General features: G+C 38.1%; 1 protein-coding gene across 12 annotated transcripts in view; it reads right to left on the bottom strand.

Moving 5' to 3' along the window:
• NRF1 (nuclear respiratory factor 1) overlaps nucleotides 1–19998 on the bottom strand; it is a 133977-nt gene extending 113979 nt beyond the window's left edge. For 4 of the 12 annotated variants that reach the window (XM_082473040.1, XM_082473050.1, XM_082473046.1 and 1 more), the window contains exon 1: nucleotides 19688–19983. The gene's annotated coding sequence lies outside the window, so the exon portion shown is untranslated. Of the gene's footprint in view, nucleotides 1–8667; nucleotides 8800–19687 lie in introns of all 12 variants that reach the window. The other 8 variants (XM_082473047.1, XM_082473052.1, XM_082473042.1 and 5 more) reach the window with 6 other exon arrangements.
• Between the last annotated feature and the right edge of the window lie 270 nt (nucleotides 19999–20268).

Genomic DNA, 20268 nt, shown 5'->3' with positions numbered 1-20268 from the left:
TGCCCCCAAAACCCCGTGCTCCCTCTCTCCCTTCTCCCAAACCCTGACAACCACTGATCCTTTCACTATCTCCACAGTTTTGCCTTTCCCAGAACTTCATAAAGCTGGAATCATACACTATGTAGCCTTTTCTGGTTGGCTTCTTTCATTTAGTAATATGCATTTAAGATTCCTCCATGTCTTTTCATGGCTTGATAGCTCATTTCTTTTTAGTGCTAAATAATACCCCATCGTATGGAGGTACCAGTTATGAATTCTTTCTTTCATGGATCATGCCTTTGGTGTTGTATCTAAAAAGTCATCACCATACTCAAGGTCATCTAAGTTTTCTCCTATGTTATCTTCTAGGAGTTTTATAGTTTTACGTCTTACACTTAGGTCTGTGATCCATTTTGAGTTAATTTTTATAAAGGGTATGAAGTCTGTGTCTACATTCATTTTTTGGCCGGTAGATATCCAGGTGTTCCAGCACCATTTGTTGAAGAGACTATCTTTGCTCCATTGTATTGCCTTTGCTCCTTTGTCAAAGATCAGCTGACTATATTTATGGGGATCTATTTCTGGGCTCTCTATTCTGTTTCATTGATCTGTTTGTCTATTCTTTTACCAATACCACACTGCCTTGATTACTGTAGCTTTATAGTGAGTCTTGAAGTCAAGTAGTGTCAGTCCTCTAACTTTGTTTTCTTTAATACTGTATTAGCTATTCTGGGTCTTTTGCCTCTCCATATAAACTTTAGAATCAGTTTGTTGATAACCATAAAATAACTTGCTGGGATCTTAATTGGGACTGCATTGAATCTGCAGATTAAGTTGGGAAGAACTGACATCTTAACACAATTGAGTCTTCCTATCCATGAATATGGAATATCTATTTTTAGTTCTTCTTTGATTTCTTTCATCTGAGCTTTGTAGTTTTCCTCATATAGATCTTGTACATATATTAGATGCGTACCTAAATATTTCATCTTTTTCATTTTTAATCAGAAAGTTAAAACCAAAAAAGTACTTAATGTTTAAAGAGATAAGCATCACTCATCTGATAATTTTGTTTACTAGAAAAATCTCTCAGATAAGTTTAAAAACATGTTAAACAATACTACCTAACTCTTCCCAGATGTCACTTACACAGTGTTTCCATACTAAGAAATATGCCATCAATATTTGATATAGATAGTAAATTTACTAGGTATATGTGGAATACCTGGTATATGTAGAATACCTAATATGGAAAGCTCATTTTCTTTTCTTTTTCAACTAAAATACGATTACAGCCCTTATGTGGCTATTTTGCAATTTTATGTAATCCATAAAACTGTGTCCCGTTCATATTAAAAGGTACCCAGAAAATACATAAACTTAAGTGGGAGGGGGGGAATCAAAGGAAAAAAAATTAACTGTGGTATCTCTGGATGGCAGAGCTACAAATTTTTTCATCTTCATACTTTCTTTTATTTTCAAAATTCTCTACAAAGATCATATATTACTTTCACACTCCATTAAATCAAATATTATATAGCATGTAAAATGAGTAAACTATAACTACATGCATCAATAAAGATTAATCTCATATAAGTTTAAAAACATACAAAACAATATGATATCTTTCCTATGGATACAACACGTAAAGGTATAGTTTTTCTGTTTTTGTTTTTGTTTTTTAATGCAGGGGAAAGGTAAACATCAAATTCAGAATAATGGTCACAGCTGGGAAGGGAAAGGATGAGGAAGGAATGCCCAGGAGGCATTATTATCTGATTTTTTTTTTAAGTTGGGTAGAAGATACACGGTATTCATTATATTGTTCTATATCCTTATTCATGCCTGAAGTATTTAACAAATTTTTAAAGGTGGCAGCTACAGAAGTCATACCAAAGTAGTAGTACTTAACCCTAATCTCCTCAAACTACTTAACTAGGATATGGTACTAGAGGAATAATAGACACAAATATATCTTCCATAAAGGATAAAATTCTTTGAAAAATTTAAAGTAGGAGTCCTGAAAGTGGGTTTTCATGTGTATATTTACAAGCAAATAACAATCTGAAACCTATATTCCATAGAATATCTGCAGCAACCATTCCAATCTGTGCCTTGCACACAGAGCTCAATATTAAATCTGTTCAGGAAATGTAATAGATAAATTATTTTTAATTTGACCTTATTTTACATTTCCACTTACAACTCTGTTTGAAAGCAGACTTTTTACTTTGGTCAATTTTAAAACAGTATTTAGTCTTTTAAGGATGTCGTAAAAATAACCTTATTTTTACGACATCCTTAAAAGGTGACTGGTATTTTCCAGTTTGATTTTAAATGGTTTCTAACCAGGACATGGCACCTATGACATGAAGCACAAGTAAGTGGCTCTCACATAGTAACACACTCCTGTACTAGCTGAATCCTCTCACGCTGTTACATAGGTATGATGATGACCAAAGTTTAGGTAATGCCTACCTAACCAACTTTTTGGGAGTATCCATTGTAAACTGAAGCAATGACCTTCAAGGACAAAAGGTAAATTCACAAGATGTTTGAAGGAACTTCTTAAAGTAGACTCAGTAACTTTTAACATGAAACAAAAAAAGTGTGTGGTTTTGATTGTTAGAAATGCCTTATCTCTTACAATCTTTACTTGAAATAGGAGTAAAAAGTTTTTTAAAAGTTGGGATTGGTGGTGAGGGTAGAGGAAGGCCTGGGATGGTTTAGAACTAATACTGTTCCTTCCCATTTCCACCCCCAATTTACTGCCCATTCCTACATCCTAGCCCTAAACTAGAAATAGACTGTAACAAACCAATCACTTGAAAACAAGAGGAGGAGGAGTACTATTTAACAAAATTTGAGATTATCAAAATGTAGCTAGATGAACTGAGGCTTACACACTAAAAGAGGGTATATCACACCAATTTATCACCCAATTTCTTGCCCCAAAAATACATAGTAGGGTATTAATAGGACAGGTTTCCTTAAAGAGGAAAATGACTACCTGGGTCTGCAGTTTATATAGACCCAGGACTTTTAGTCACTATTCTTCAAAAACAGTGATTTGTTTTTAACATTCACTGTCAGTAACTCTTTTTGAAAAGACTTTACTAGATTAAGCACAACCCACAACCTACTGAAAATTTTTTTTAATTTATTTATTTATTTATTTATTTATTTATTTTTGGCTGTGTTGGGTCTTCGTTTTTGTGCGAGGGCTTTCTCTAGTTGCGGCAAGCGGGGGCCACTCTTCATCGCAGTGCGCGGGTCTCTCACTCTCGCGGCCTCTCGTTGCGGAGCACAGGCTCCAGACGCACAGGCTCAGCAGTTGTGGCTCACGGGCCCAGTTGCTCCGCGGCATGTGGGACCCTCCCAGACCAGGGCTCAAACCCGTGTCTCCTGCATTGGCAGGCAGACTCCCAACCACTGCGCCACCAGGGAAGCCCCCTACTGAAATTTAAATGAGATGTTTGCTTTTCAGATAAAATCCATCTTACTTGAGGATCCTCTCTTAGACCGCTACAAGTTAAAGGACCCAAAAAGTAGAGGACTCATTAACAGAAACCTAACAAGGCTGAAATTGTTGGCTGTGTAGGAACTTGTACACGTGTATCCTTTTCCTGTGCATTCCTGAAATCAGTTAGTCCTAATTTCAACACCACCTTATTTGTAGTTATTTCATCATTTGCATTTACCAAGTATATTATCATCCACATTCCATTAGCTCAACTTATTCTCACCAATGTCTGTGGGAAAGCTGCCTGATCAAGATTGCTTGGATGCATGTAGGCTGCTACATAATTTTACTCACCAAGTTTTGTCCTGCTTAAATGTCATCAAATCACATTCATAAAACAAATATATTTTGAGCACCTTTTCTGTGAAAAATCCTGGATCAGAAACTGAAGGGGGACCTGTGGGGTGATTAGTTTAACCCTCAAACAGCTTACAGCAGCAGTTCTCCAAGTGAACCTTATAACCCTGGGAATCCCTGTGATTTCTTCAAGGGATCAGTGAGGTCAAAACTATTTTCATAATAACTAAGACATTCTTTGCCTTTTTTCACTGTACTTATATTTGCACTTAGAATGCAAAAGCAATGGTAGGGTAAAACTACTGGCATCTTAGCACAATTAAAGGCAATGGCACCAAACTGTACTAGTCATCATTATATTCTTCACCTTCATGTACTCACAGTAAAAGGAAAGAGTCAATTTCATAATTTAAGAATGTGCTGATGAAAGAGTAAAAATTATTAATTTTATTAAATCTTCACCCTTGAATTCATGTCTTTTTACTATTCTGTGTAATCAAATGGAAAGTATACATACAGCACTTCTGCATTCGGGAAGTGTGATGGCTATTTCAAAAAGCACATAAACCATGCTTTGAGTTGCAAACTGAATTACCCACATTTTCCCCCAAGGAATACCATTTTTACTTGAAAGAGTAGCTGACAAATTATATGGCTATTCAGACCTGGGTAACTGATAGTCATTTTCTCAAAAATTAACAAAGTGAGCCTATCACTTCAAGGAAAACAACTGAGAGCATTTGTTGTCAATGATAAAATTGGGTATTTCAAGTGATAATTAGAATTTTGGAAAACTTGTATCTGCCACAGTGAGCTTGACAGACTTCCATTACTTAAAAGTCTTTTCTGATGAGATCAGTGGTAGTGTCAATGAATGTGATTTTTGTGTCAACATTTAGAAGATCTGCATAACTCAGTAAACTAATATTTTCCAAATGACCAATGTATGATGTTACAAAATCATGCATGGATTAAAAGATCCATTCAAAGTGTATGATAAACCAACAGATTTTAACATAACAAAGCACAGATATGGTTTCAGATTCCACATTGCAATTCACCTTTAAGAAATTAACACTGCTGAGTTTTCATGTAATATCAAAGAATATCATCCACAGTAATCTGAAAAGGTTCTTAAAATACTCTTCCCTTTTCCAAACAGATCTTCTTATACTTTAACCAAAGCTGTAACATACTGCAGCAGACTGAGTGCAAAAGCAGATAGGAGTATCCAGCTGTCTTCTATCAAGCCAGACACTAAAGAGATTTGCAAAAACTGTAAAACAATGTCACTCTTCTCACTAAATTGTTTTTGTTTTGGACAATATAGTTATTTTAAATTAAAATGTTTCATTTACTTTATCATGTAGTGCGTATATTATTTTAAAATTAATAAACATTTTTTAAATTTCTCAGTTTTAATTCCTAATACAGTAAGTATCAAAAGTTATAACCCACATAAACAAAAGCTCTTGAGTCCTCAATGACTATTAAGAAGGGTCCTGAAACCAAAGATTAAGAACCACTGGCCTGGGACTTCCCTGGTGGTCAGTGGGTAAGACTCTGCACTCCCAATGCAGGGGGCCCGGGTTCGATCCCTGGTCGTGGACCTAGATCCCGCATGCAGGCCGCAACTAAGAAGTCCACGTGCCACAACTAAAAGATCCCATGTGCTGCAATTAAGACATGGCAGAGCCTAAATAAATAAATAAATATTAAAAAAGAAGCACTGGCTTACACTGTAACAAAAAGGAGGAAAAAAACCCCCACATATAATAACCCAAGGTAGACTGCCCATCAACAGCTGAATGGATAAAGAAGATGTGGTATATACATACAGGAATATTACTCAGCTATAAAAAAGAATGAAATAATGCCATCTGCAGCAACATGGATGGACCCAGAGATTATCATACTAAGTGAAGTAAGTTAGACAGAGAAAGACAAGTATCATTTGATAATCACTTCTATGTGGAATCTAAAAAATGATACAAATGAACTTATTTACAAAAGATAAACAGACTCACAGACTTAGAAAACAAACTTATGGTTACCAAAGGGGAAAGGTGAGGGGAGGGATAAATTAGGAGGTGGGGATTAACATGTGCACACTGTATATAAAATAGATAATCGACAAGGACCTACCATATAGCACAGGGAACTCTACTCAGTACTCTGTAATAACCTATATGGGAAAAGACTCTGAAAAAGAATAGATATATGTATAACTAAATCACTTTGCTATACACCTGAAACTAGCATAGCATTGTAAATCACGCCCTATACTCCAATATAAAATAATAATTTAAAAAAAAAGAGAAATATTGGCTTACACTTTAACAAAAGAGGGGAAAAAAAAAAACCCACAGATAATAACCTAAGGTAGAATGTTATGGCTACCATAGCCCTCTATTCTTGAATTTTCTAGTTCTTTTTAAACTAGACCTATATTACCTACCTGGCTCTTGAAATAATTTATTTCGCCTTGCTGTCAATATAATCAAAACGAGTAATTCACTTAGCAAGCATGAAAAGGCCTCAAGCAACACCAGAATAATGTTTTAAACCTATTTGATGAGTTTTTCTTCAGTCATTTTCTAAATAAGTAGTCTGAATTAAAACTGGTTTTATTTCCCTGGTATAAACAGCCTATAAAGAGAATTCTTTCACAAAGAACTATATAATATACAACTCTCTTGGAAATGCATCCCACACAATCAAATCAGTAATAGAAAGCTATGAAATTTGGTTCCCTGTCTCTCAACAATAGGGCAAAAAAACTAGAAATCCTACACTGGTGCTGAGGGTCAGGATACAAAACATGACATTCAAAAACAAAAAAAACAACCACTTTCTAGAAGATCATATGCACAAAAGCAATCATTTGTGTTTTGTAAAAAGGACACACACACACACTTTTGCTTACCCTACCTTGAAGATTACACAAGAAAACTGATAGTGGTAGTTGTTTTGGGGGTGGGAAACTATGGGAAACTCACTTTTCATTGAATTCCTTTTATATTGTTTGATCATTTAACAATGTGCATGTAATACTCTAAAATAACTATTTTTAAAACACCATTTCTACATCATCCATTTCTCCAGTCTTTTATCTCAAATGCAAATTCCAAATACTAGTAGATATGGAAATCATTAAATGCATATTTGTTAAATAAGCAATGGACACATATCTCATATACCTGATGGAAGTATCAAAAGCAACCCATCCATCAACCTGGAAGTGATCAGCCATTGATTACCTGAAAGAGTATCTAGTGATGCCATCCATCTGCCCAATATAACTGATACAGTTGCTACTTCAATGGTAACTCTCTTCCTTTTTATATTCACCCCAGCGTTTGTTTTAAGAAATGTTCTCTGAACAACACCAAAGTAGATAAGTTTAAAGATTCCTTTAGGGAATTCCCTAGCGGTCCAGTGGTTAGGACTCTGCGCTTCCACTGCTGGGGGCCTGGGTTCGATCCCTGGTCAGGGAACTAAGATCCCACAAGCCACGCAGCGCAGCCAAAAAAGAAAAAAAGATTCCTTTAAACCATGCAGCAACATTAAATTCAGCATAAATTTTGCTCCCATTATGCACTAGGCACTATGATTTGATAATGTAACACTTATAACATACAGTGTAACGTGAAAATGTACACTTGGTTCTAAACACTACACAATAGAAGTTTAATAGTTACACCAATGAAAAAGAAATGGGGTTTTAATCAATTCTAAATTTAATGAGGCAATCTTATGATGTGGCTACAAATAAACATAATTCAAACTTGGACTACATTAATCATAGTGGCTATACACTGCCCCAAAAAAACAGAAAAAAATGGACCCACTGTAGTTTGTACTTATCAGACCAGTTGCACTTGTGCTGGGTTCTAGGCCACGCTTGATATCTAGGGGCCCTGACAAAGTGCAGTAGGGTCAGGGTAGTTTGATAATATGGAAGGCAACATGTAGAGTTAGTTACCATGTGTCAAGTACTTCACCTGAATTTTCCTTAAATCTCCTCATATCAAAGATACAAGTATTATTGTCCTTGTCTTAAAATTAAGGAGATTCAGGCTCAGAGAGATTAAGTAACATGCTCAAGGTTGCAAAATGCTAGGAGGTAGCATTATCAGGATTTAAACCCAAGAGCCCCTTTAGTTGGTTGAATGGTGGCTCCCAAAAAGATATGTCCACATCCTAACTCCTGGAAACTATGAATGTTATCTTATTCGGAAAAAAGGTTCCTTCAGATGTAACTAAATTAAAGATTTTGAGATGAGGAGATCATCTGGGATTATCCAGGTTGGTACTAAATCCAATGACAAGTGTTCTTATGAGAGTGAGGCCAACAGAGATTACCGACAGAAGAGGAGGAGACAGTGTGCCCATGAAGGCAGAGACTGCAGTGATGTAGCTACAAGTCAAGGAATGCCGGCAGCCACCAAAAGCTGTAAGAGGCAAACAACAGATTCTTTCTTAGTGCCTCCAGAGCGATTGTGGTCCTACAAACACCTGATTCCTTACGTTTGGCCTTCAGAATTATGAGAGAATAAATTTCTGTTGTTTTAAGGCACCAAGTTTACGGTAACTTGTTGTAGAAGGCCTAGGAAACTAACATAGCCCCCAAACTCTATCCTTCCAGCATATCTCATTACCTTTCCAAGAAGGTTTAAGGATCTCGGGATATTTAAACTAAAATAGAGATGACTGAAAGGACTTTATTTAAAAACAAAACCAAAAAACTATACTTATTTTTGGAAGTCCTAAAGAGCAAAAGTGAGACCAGTAGGTAAAAATTACAGGGAGAAACTTCAGTTGAAATTAAACTTTCTAACCATCTAAAAAAGTATTAAAGACCAAACCGAGTTTCAGTAGTTAGTACCCACCAAAATGATTTCTTTTCACTGGATGTGTTCAAGAAGACTGATGACCATGTAACTTTGGGGAGTTGAGCTGGCTTAGATGACTTAGAATCTCTTCCCATTCCCAAGTTCCTAAAAATTATAAAATATTAGATGCTACCACAAAAACCTAGTAATAAGATAAAATATTACAAGTGAATTTTGCAAGGTTTCTACTATCATGTATTCAAATAAATACTGACTATTAGCCAGTTATGTGTCAGGCAGTGTGCTTGGTGATGGACACAAACATGATGTCTACTTTCATAAAGCTTACAGTCTAGCGGGAGGGACAGACATATATCAAGTAATATACCAACAAATGTAAAATGACATGTATAGACATAAATGGTGAAGAAAAAGTACAAAAATAAGGGAAATGTGGTAAACCTTCCCTGAGGAAATGATGCTTGAGTAGAGACTTGAATAAAATTTACAAGATTTTACCAGATAAAAGAGAGGAAAAAGCTTTCCAGGCAGAAGGAACAATAGGAAAGGTCTAATGGTTAGGGCAGCATGCTTGATACAAAATGAGTCCAAAAGGTAAGTACAGGCACATTGAAAAGCTTTGTCTTCATCCTAAATGTGGGACATGATCAAACTTGTGTATTTAGAAAAGATAAATTAATTCTGCCTGCAATGAGGAGAACGGATTAGTGCTCAGCCAGAGTGGATGCAGGTGGACCAGTGATAGGTTATTGCAACAGTCCAGAAAAGAAACAATAGCAACTCAGACAAAAGTGATAATGGTGGAAATGAAGAGGATAATTTGAGCTTATTTAGAAAGTTAAACAGGATTTGACAATATGGAAAGGCCAAGGTTTCTGTTCTGAGAAAACAGATGAAACGCTGATACCCTTCACTGAGGTAAGAAAGAATGGAACAGGGCCAAGTTTGAAAAGGGAATCTCATTTTGGGATGAAGTGCATCTGAGGCATCTGAGAGGTGTCAATTAGGCCACTGGATATAGAGTTCTTAAACTCTGTTGGCAGGCCAAATCTGAGTATACATATTTACATGGAACAGCTGCATATTCTTTTACCTTTAAGGGAAAACAATTATTGTTATAAAATAATCATTATTCTTTAAAAAAAGATAATTTCAAAATTGTGCTAGCCTAAAACACAAGAATCACTACCTTACCAAAGGCCCTAAATTAATACTAACCAAAGATTACCTATTTAAAGGTCATTAGATATATACCACTCATTTAGCTACAAAATGGATTTCTTCAGAATGAAAACAATCCATCTTGGTGGATTCTCAAGTTAGGATTAGTGACTGCTCTCACATCTTTCAAACACAAAAACTGAAAAAAAAGTTTGAGGCCAAAAGTTTGTACTTTTTATTCCCAGGTTGTCCACCTCCCTCTATGTCTGAAAAATACTGACTTAAGCATCTTAATTGTCAAGTATAAATGATAAAGTTTTTCTCCTGGAAAAGATTCTAATTTTCAAAGTAGAAGAGAAGAGAATAAACAAATCAGACTTTTTTTCTTCCAACACATACCTCTGCAGGCTTTGCATTATACTTAGATGAAAAATGACTAGACTACTTTAGATATTAATTGTGATAACTAAGGAAATATTTACCCTAGATTTGTTTCCATTTTATATAAACAAACAAACTAGCTACCAGAAAGATGAAAGACAGAACTAAATGAGTAGGCAAGAAAATTGGATTATATTACTAACTTTTCTAAAGAGAATCTACTGCTCAAAATCTTTGAGAGCCAGTATTCTTTACATAAAACTAGAATTATATATATCACATACTTCATTGAGGCAGAGGATGAACTAGACTACATAGCGTTTTATATTTATAAATATATTTATATTTTATGTACATAAAATCTTTTGGACTCCCCACAGATAATGCTTTAAAAACAACAAACAAGCATTTTTAACACTCCTGTATTATATGATTGCTGCTACTAATATCAATTTGCTCTCAGTGGGAATATAACAACTCAGAAGGTCCCAGGGTAAAATAAAAGACTAATAATACTGAGACAAACTTGTTCGCTTCAGAAACTATCCTACAAATAGGAATCTTGGCTCATGAAGTGTGAGGGCAGAGTGGAGAAAAAGCAAGTTAATATGTGAATGAAACTGAGGTTAACCCAGGATTTAGCTCTCATTCTTCACTAAGTAAGCTTTCATAGGCAAGCCCTTCCGCCCTTACTCCAAGTTACCCTTACCTCAGCAAAACCACACACAGCATGAAACAGACAGTAAGCATTTCCTGGACTAATTTGTATTTGGATAGAAACTTTAATATCTTTTATATTTCATTAAAATGGATTTATAACTGCCCCATTAAGAATGTTTCAGGGCAAAAATAGACAAATCAAACACCCTTAGACATTTTTGGTTCAAGACAGTATACAGAGTATTATTTCATATTATCATATACAGTATGTCCATGCACAGTGTGTGTGTGTGCATGCAAGTACATACATGTACACTTAGGAAAATATCTAAAACCATATAATTGAAATATTGTTAAATATGTATGATTGATTTACAATTAAATTTTCTTCTCTTTGCTTTTCTATAATAAACACATATACGTACCTTTTTACATTAAGAAAATATATTTATTGTTTACCATGTCATAACACAAGACTCAGAACTAATTTTAGAAGGAATTTTTATTTAGAAGAAACTTTACCATTTCCGTCCTCTTCATTTTTCAAATGGGGAAAAAGGCCCAGTGAGGATAAGTGACTTGCCTGCCCAAAATCTGATAGTTGACTCCCTATGGCCATAATTATATTATTCATACTTATGTTTATTTTTTATAATTATGAAAGTTAATGCATTTTCATTAAAAATAATCTGAAAAATAATGAAAGCTATAGGAAAGAAAATGAAAATCACATATATGCTTATAAACCAAAAATAACCATTGATTTGGGGGGTTTTTTGTTTGTTTCCTTTCTAAAAATTTTCACTACAAAAATAATACATTTTCAATGTAGAAAAACTTAAAAAATATAAAGATAAAAATTAAGGAAGAAACACAAAAATTTTAACACTCAATCACATAATTGGTGATACCGGAATTGTTTCTTTAGACTTAGTTCCTAAAGCCAGTTTGGGGTCAACAGACTCGTTCTATGATGGTGTTTTTATGTAGCAAACCCTGGTTGATTCTTTAATTTGTGATTATTTTTATATAAAAGATCTATTACTGAAAATTTTATTTCACAATTGTTTAATGAAAGACAAAGGACTAAAAAAAGGTGAACAAAGAAAATACTCCAGTTCTATTTAGGGACAGATTTAGTGAATGTAAACATAATCCACAAACACAAGCCCAATTGCAAGCTGCATAACACAAATTTTCTTAAGATTACCCAATATGTTTATTCATGTAATTCTTCTATTTACCAATACTTTTACAGGGTAACCTATACAGTTGCCAACTGGCATTAATTACAGAAAAAAAATGAATTATGAGCAAATATATTTATAAAAACAAGCAAATCAAACTCATAAATTACTGAACCATCATTAACTCAATTAGCAAGACATTTGAAAATATTCATTTTTATCTGATCCTTTTAAAACGTATACCTTCTACATATTTTATAATGCACATAAATGTATTAGTACAATAATAGGAATACCATTTATAAATAAATTTGATTCAGAATGTGTGCTCAAAATTTACTTGTAAGGGTGACAATAAAATTTGGAGATCACTGCCCAGAATCCGGGGCCTAGCTGACAAAACTGTCTCCTAATGTAATTTCAAAGATCCAAAGATTAGAAGAAAGTAAAAATGACCAATTATCTAAAACTTCATATGAAATATTTTAGGAATCAAATAAGTTCTAGTATGAAACATTATTAAATAATTTGCTTAAATTTCCAGATTCTGGGACTTCCCTGGTGGTGCAGTGGTTAAGAATCCGCCTGCTAATGCAGGGGACACGGGTTCAATCCCTGGTCCGGGAAGATCCCACATGCCATGGAGCAACTAAGCCCATGCGCCACAACTACTGAGCCTGCACTCTAGAGCCCGCGAGCCACAACTACTGAAGCCCGCACTCCTAGAGCCCATGCTCCACAACAAGAGAAGCCACGGCAATGAGAAGCCCGCACACCGCAATGAAGAGTAGCCCCCGCTCACCGCAACTAGAGAAAGCCCATGCAAAGCAACGAAGACACAACACAGCCAAAAATAAATAAATAAATAAATAAATAATTTTAAAAATCCAGGTTTTATCAATGGCTTAAGAAATGTGAACACTAGCAATCTGTTACCATTATATCATTTTAGATCTCAAAACATTTCATAATTGTCATATTTCACACACACCTGATAAGACAGGCCAATGGTATTTTCATTTCATGGTCAGAAAAATTAAGCAAGGTGAGAATAAATGTGTTGTCCCAGATCACTGGATTGATACATGTGTCTTTTAGAAGTTTTCCAAAGTGCATATAAACAACTACCACCTTAAAAATGAATTTGACTTTGCTGTACACCTGAAACTAACACAACATGATTCAACTATACTCCAATATAAAATAAAAATTAAATTTTTAAAAAATGAATTTGAGTGCAGTCTAATGAACCATTTAGCTTTCTTTCAAAACTCCTTTCTCTTTAAAACAATAGTAATTTGATCCCCGCACAAAGCCTATTGTATAGAGTGCATGAATAGTCATATACAGTGTGAATTCTGGAATATAAAAAAGCAAGGAATTCAGATGACTTGACAAAATTCTGAAGCTGGTTAAGCTTTGGTTTGGCATTCCTCCCACCTTCCTTCTGGTGCTCCTACTCCCATCTCCGAAAGGTACCTTACATCTTCCCAAAGTTCCTCACCCCAGACACCTACTCAAAGTTTCTTTCCCTTGCTTGATCTAGCCCAGTCAGGATAACTGATTTCAGCCAACTAGCACAACCAACATTTGACTTAATCATTAACATTACCAAAAAGGCCCCTGACTTCTCTGTCTGCCAAGAACCCCTTGAGAATCTCATAAAAGTTAAGGACCCTCTCCCCAGAAAAATCATATAGGCCCATACAGTATTTTTCAAACAATTTCAGGATTCAGGATCACACAGCCAAAATATCTCCATGAACCCCAGAACTATAAAACCCAGGTTAAAAAACCCTGCACTTAACCTATAAATACCATAAAACTTCAAAATCCTTCAAAAGAGATTATAAACTTTAAAGATTATCAACTCAAATATACGATACTATATATACTCAAATACATAAACTCTAATTGTTAAAATTTAAGTCATCTCCCAAAGTTTCTATGTTGTAATTCCCATGAGAGAAGGAGAGTAACAGGACCTATTTCTAAGCACGGGTCATCTATTAAATTGTGTTTTAAGGCCCTACCCCTATATTCAATAAGATTCCCAAAATCTATTGTGTTTAATTATCATGATTCATGGCAAAACAATACATACACACACACACATAAACACATTCAGAAAATTTATTTTATTTCTTAATTGCCAAATCCAGTTTTATCCCAGTGAGCTCTGCAGTATTTCACATTGCTAAATCCTCTGTTAAAATTCCATTAATCCCTATCCTCAGCTTCTTCAACCCTATACCATTTATCTTATCTCTTCAGCCACTGTTTTTCGACTTCTTTCACAGGCCTCTCTTCTTCCACTTGACCTTCAGATATAGATGCTACCCAAGGTTGCCTTAGTTGTTTTCTCACTCTTGATATTATACTCTTTTGCAGTTTCTATATGACATTATGCCAATGAATACAAATCTAACAGATCCCCTTTTCCCCTTGAGCTCCAGTCCAAGTCTTCAGGTACCTAACCTATTTGACATATCTTGATTCCCACACCTAGCATCATACCCTATTACCTTCCGCCTCAAATTCTGTTCTCCCTATACATTCCCTACCTTATTAAAGGCATCATCATCATCCACCAACTATAATCTTTAACTCCCCCATGCTCTTCCCAATCAGGCCACAACCTCATCAGCTTCATTTTCCACTACTCCCCAAGTACAGCAAAATCTGCTTGCTCTTTCTCAAATCAGACTATCGTTCCCTTCATCTAGCCTCTTCTTTTTCATCAGTAAAACAGCTACTCATCCTTCAAAGTCCTACTTAAGCATCCACTACATGAAAAGTCTTCCCTAACCTCACTTACTCTCCCTGTATCACTTACCCCTTCCCCCAGAATTCCCTCCCTCCTTCTATAATCCCACACCACTCTTTATTTTAGTTGCACTCTTATCTTTCTCCGCTATAGACAAAGCCCATGGTTTATTTGTTACTCTTGCACCTAGAACATGACTGGAATATAGTATATCTTTAATCAATGTCTGGGAAATAAATGGCAAAACTCGAGTGAGGACACACTTAAGGTTACTTCTCAGTGGAGGGTACGCGTCATCTTCTTTTGAACATAAAACTAATTAAGTCCTCTAGTCTCTAGCTCCCCATTTCTAGTCCACTGCTTAGTTTTAAGCAATGTTTCATGGGAACATTTCCTCACTTCCTCTTGTTCTTTGTAGGTTTATCTGCCACCCTAACCACATTAGCATTCAGTGGCAGCAACAAAACAGACTCTCCAAGTTCTACAAAGTAAAGACTTTACAACTACCAACAGTAAAATATAAGCTCTTTTTTTAAAATGGTCTAAACATTTATGCATACAAAGTTCATTCTTCATGATTCTGAGAAAGGCTTAGCATAGTTTATCCAACAGGCACCATTTAAGAGTTCTGAAGAAAATGTCCACTTAAACTGTCAGCCAAACATTTCACATTTGTAACCACAGAAATCAGCATACATGAACTAATCTAAATACTGTGCTTATATACTAAACAATACACTACAAATAGTAGACACTGTATACCACCAAACTGATGACCCAAACAAAAGTAGCTCTTTTAGCTTCCTTTAAAAATACTACACCTCCAAAATTCCAGCAATCATCCCAATCTGTAAAACTAGATTCTAGATTCTTTTACCAGTATCATCTACCCTTTCCCCCTCTCCTCCCCACCAACTCTCCCCCAACACACACACACACACACACACACACACACACAAACGCACACACACGCACTCACACACACCCCTCCCTTACTAGACATGGCTTCCTCAGAAATTATCTGATGGCTCGGGAGCAGTTTGATAACGAAGGCTACCAAGTCTGGAATTCTGGAGAAGATTCCTTATGGTCAGTTTATTTTCTAAGTGACTGCTGCTGATGATACAATACAGATTGACCTCAAGGATCACAAATGTGGTAGGCCTGCCTTAACCACCCCCTAGTTTTGGTTTGGTTGTTTTTGTTTTGGTGGGGGGGTTCCTTTTAAAAATATACTAGAATATCTTTATGAAGTTTTATTTCTGATTTTTCTTCAGTTCATATAAATGTTCACATTTTAGGACTAAAGACCACGTGATGAAATCTTTTTGAAGCTTCAGTTACTAAACTGCACTGAGTGGGGTTGAAAACATTTTAGCCTAATTATGAAATGCACTGCAGAAAAAATATATATATTCCAAGGTATATATAATCCACTTATTTTCCTTGAGCAATCAAAAATTCTGTTCATTTTCTAAGTTTTGTCCACATTACATCAAAATAACTTCAGACAAAGCATTCTTGCTGCTCCAGGATTAAAAGTTTCCAATAGCTCAATGTGGTTATAATCTTCTGGAAACACCTGAAATTGATTTGTTTCACCTCCTTTACTTTCTCTTCCAGCCTGTTCTCCTTAGTAAAATATTGATGGATAAAAGCACTAGCTGAAAAGCCAAGAAAGTGGATAATCCACTCCCTAGTTAATAAGGAAGGAACTATATGATACATAATGCTCAAAATTTAACATGTATCCAGAGCCTAAAAAAATACTGATTGGACTTGGTCTAAATAAAATGTTTCTAAAATAAACTTAACAAGTGGGTTTCTTTTTCATTGCTGTTTTACTAAGCATTCATGGAAAATTATATTTGGGTAAGCTCAGGCTGAAAACACTAGCTTTAGCTCTCAAGGAAAACATGAAAGAACAGAGAGAAAATTTCCTTCAGTATAAAACATTTTCTGAAATGTTTTTTACAAAACCAAAGATTGGTATTTACCTGTAAGACTGATTTTCCAAATACTATTTATATATGTATTATTAAGCATCACACATAGATATACATAAACGTCTAAATTCAAATATCGAATTCCCTGGATTAATTACAGCCCCAGAGAGAGTATGCCAAAACTTTTGAGGTTAGAGCAGACACTTCTGAGACTCAACAACCCACAGAGCCTTTACCCTCCAACTTTTCAGAGTGGCACTGAGTAGATGAACAAGCCCACTGCAGCATGAAGGACTGGGCTTGCCTAAAGATATCTGACAGAAGCTGAACCTATGCAATAACTTCCTGTTCTCCAGAGACTGGAGGGTGTGCTTCTAAAGGCTGACAGTTTACAGAACTTCCAGAAACCAAAAAATCAGCATACCTTTTCAAATACTTGTGAAAAAAATTTTAATTTCAATAATACTGTTATTATTATTCCCCAACAAACATTTACTGAATGCCTTATTACATATACAGAAAGAGGTATAAAAAATTTAACCCCAGACTACAAGGAGCTTAAATTTCCCTTAAAAGTCACCCATTTTCTATCATTTCACATAAAATACTTCTTAAAGTAAGTCTGCTTGAACCTATGATGTATAGGCAATGCAAACTCAGATATTTAAATCATGGGAAGTTGGTCTCTAGCTCCCTAAAAAATTAGAGATGGATACATAATTGTGACTTAATAAAACCAAAAAACCGTACAATTTTGGGTTCCACTGGAGTATACATGAATTGGGAGGGAAACCTGAAATCTTTTCTCCTTTAATTCCCTCTGTATCTGGACAAGGGCCCTCATTATCTCCTACTCCTATAGTTACTTCCCTAAATCTGCTGAATTTCCTTAAAACCTGGTAAGAAAACTCCTGTCTTGGGGATAAGAAACCTTTTTTTTTCCCCCCTAAATGAGAATATACCAAGACTCCCAAGCAAAAAGTAATTTTCTTCATGTATAGTGAGTTTGAGATGGGGGGTGGGGGGGAGGAGGAAGGCAGGAAGATGAAATCAAAGGACTTCAAATAAAGATGAACCAAAAGATAGTAAACAGTAATTCTTATTCTGATGGACCCTGTTGAAAGCCACATCTAACTCCTGTCAAAAAAAAAAAGTCCCACAAAGAACCCAGCTTTAAAGAGAAAAAAAAAAAAAAAGTCCCACAAAAAATTCTGCACACAATTCTGGACCCAAGTTAAGAATAAGTATACTACATTACATTTACATTTGATAATTGTATGTTTGCTTTTGCACTCATAAAATAAGGAAATTACACTTGGATGCACAGATGGAGCTAGTCACATTTTCACTACCTATGAAATAACACATCAAGAACTTTCAAACACAATTCTAGGGAGTCAGGCCACTACTGAATTAAGGGAAGGAAAAAACCCCAGCATCTGCAAAGTCCCCCCTCCCCTGAGTGAGGAACAACTCAATAACTTACTGTTCAAGACCAAAGGAAAAGGAATTTTTTTAAAGGCTGGGCGAAGGTAAAATGGGCAAAGGATCACTGTGAGCTGTGACAGCAGATGATGCCCTTCGACAAAAGGTGTGAGATGTGCATACCCATTCTCCCGCAGAGCTGACAGTCTCACTCACACTACCTTTCACCTTAAGAGTTTCCAATATATTGTCTCTACACACTTAAGAAAATGTGAATTTTGCTCTGACCACAGAAAGAATTAAGCACAAGTGACACCAGCTGTAAAGTAAGCAATTAATATATGCTAATCTAATGTTTAAGAAGGAATGGATACCAGGCAACAGCTCCTCCAACTGGCTGGATATCATTTGAAGCCCTAAAAATATTAAGATTTTTAAACAACTTCAAGTTCTGATGGGCACAGTCAACTAGACTGTCGAAACTTTAGGACGTACAGCAAAGACACAACAGGTGAGAGAGGTGGTGGACATCACCGCCCAGTTAAGTGGATAACATGCAAAGGGCAAACCCCTGAGTTCCCCGAAAGGCTGGGGATGTGGGCTAATACCCATGCACAAGGCCATCCAGAGCCCCTGTCGTTCCAGTGGCAAAGGTTCGGTCCCTTCCCGGGGTCGCGCCACTCCCCCTGTCCCTCACCCAGGGGACCAACACCCCAAGCACAGGAAGAACCGAGCCCCCTCCACGGGCAGCATCTCTGCTAGGGAAGAAAACACAATGTCGCTCCTTATTTCTGCGTACAAAAGGACTTTGCGCCCTCCTCCTCGAACTGCCGCCGCTGCCGCCTCCTAACTTGCAAGAAGGTGGGCAACGCGCCATATTCCAGCGTCCCCCAGTCTACCTGGGTAACAAGCCCACGCCACCCCGGCGGGAGGGAAGCTTCGGAGGTTGCCCAAAGAGCCAGCCTCCTCTCCCGCAGGAGACAGCAGCTCCCGCGCCCCGGCCCAACCCGCCGCGCCGCGCCGCCCGCGGACCAGACCCGGGAAGAGCCAAGGAGGCGAGCTGGGAGCCGCAGCTCCCGTCCCGCGCAGCCCGCCCACCTCCCGCTCCCAGGCCGGCGCGCTCTCCCGGGCCTCCTGCTCCCGAAGCCGCGGGAAGGCCGGGCCCGGGCCCCGGGTTCCACGGCGGAGAGAAGGCCGCAGCCCCGAGAGCCTCAGGCGGCGGGGGAGGCCGGAACCCTGGGGCTCTCGGGAGGGCAGCGCCTCCCTCCCGAGCCCGCCAGGACGCCTGGGGCCTAGTGAGGCCTGCGCATCCTCGGGGTGGCGGTTTGACTGGGCCGGGCCGGGGCCCCCCGCCCGAGGCGGGCCGAATCCGGCGGGGGCCCAGGCCTGGAGCCGGGGGCGGCAGGGTGCCGGCTGCGGGGCGGGCCGGCCGGCCGGCGGGCGGGCGGCGTGTTGCGGCTGCGCCGGGGCTGAAATAGCTGGAGATTGCGCGGTAGGGCACTCACCTCAGAGCGGCTGCGCTACCGTGGGCCTGCGCCGTGGAGACTGCGACCGCGCCGGCTCCTCGCAGCCTCCTGCCACCAGCGGCAATGGCGAGCGCTGCCGCCTAAGCCGCCGCCGCCGCCGCCGCCGAGAAGGGGGAGGGGAGGGAGAGGAGGCACGCACGCTACGCACGGGCTCGGCTTCCCCGCCCGGCCGCCGCCATGATGGGGAGGTCGGCACTGCCTCGGCGGGGCGTCCCGGAGGGTGTTTGGGTTCGGTCCCCCGCCATCCCCCGAGGTCTCCCCGCGTTCACATTTCCCTGTAGAGGTTTGGATGGAGCCGGAATCACGAAAGCAACTGGATTAGGGAAATGTGCACGCCCCGGGGAAGTAACGCAGACGACCCAAGATGGTTGCTAATCTGTAAATAATCACATTTCTCGCCCCCCAACCCCGGGAAATAGGACCTCCTGAGCGTGCCTCGATAATCGGAGAGGGGCTTTCCCACCTTTTCCTCCGCGCTGCCTTGCCAGTCGCTCCCTCACCCTTTCTTTGAAATGACCTTTGCTTCCCTATTTCAAACCCTGCCCAAGTATCTAAAGGCT

This window comes from Balaenoptera physalus (genome assembly GCF_965194825.1).
Source record: "Balaenoptera physalus genome assembly, chromosome: 8".
Taxonomy (NCBI): domain Eukaryota; kingdom Metazoa; phylum Chordata; class Mammalia; order Artiodactyla; family Balaenopteridae; genus Balaenoptera; species Balaenoptera physalus.
Note: the sequence above shows the minus strand (reverse complement) of the source record. Positions and strands in the feature narration are given on the sequence as shown.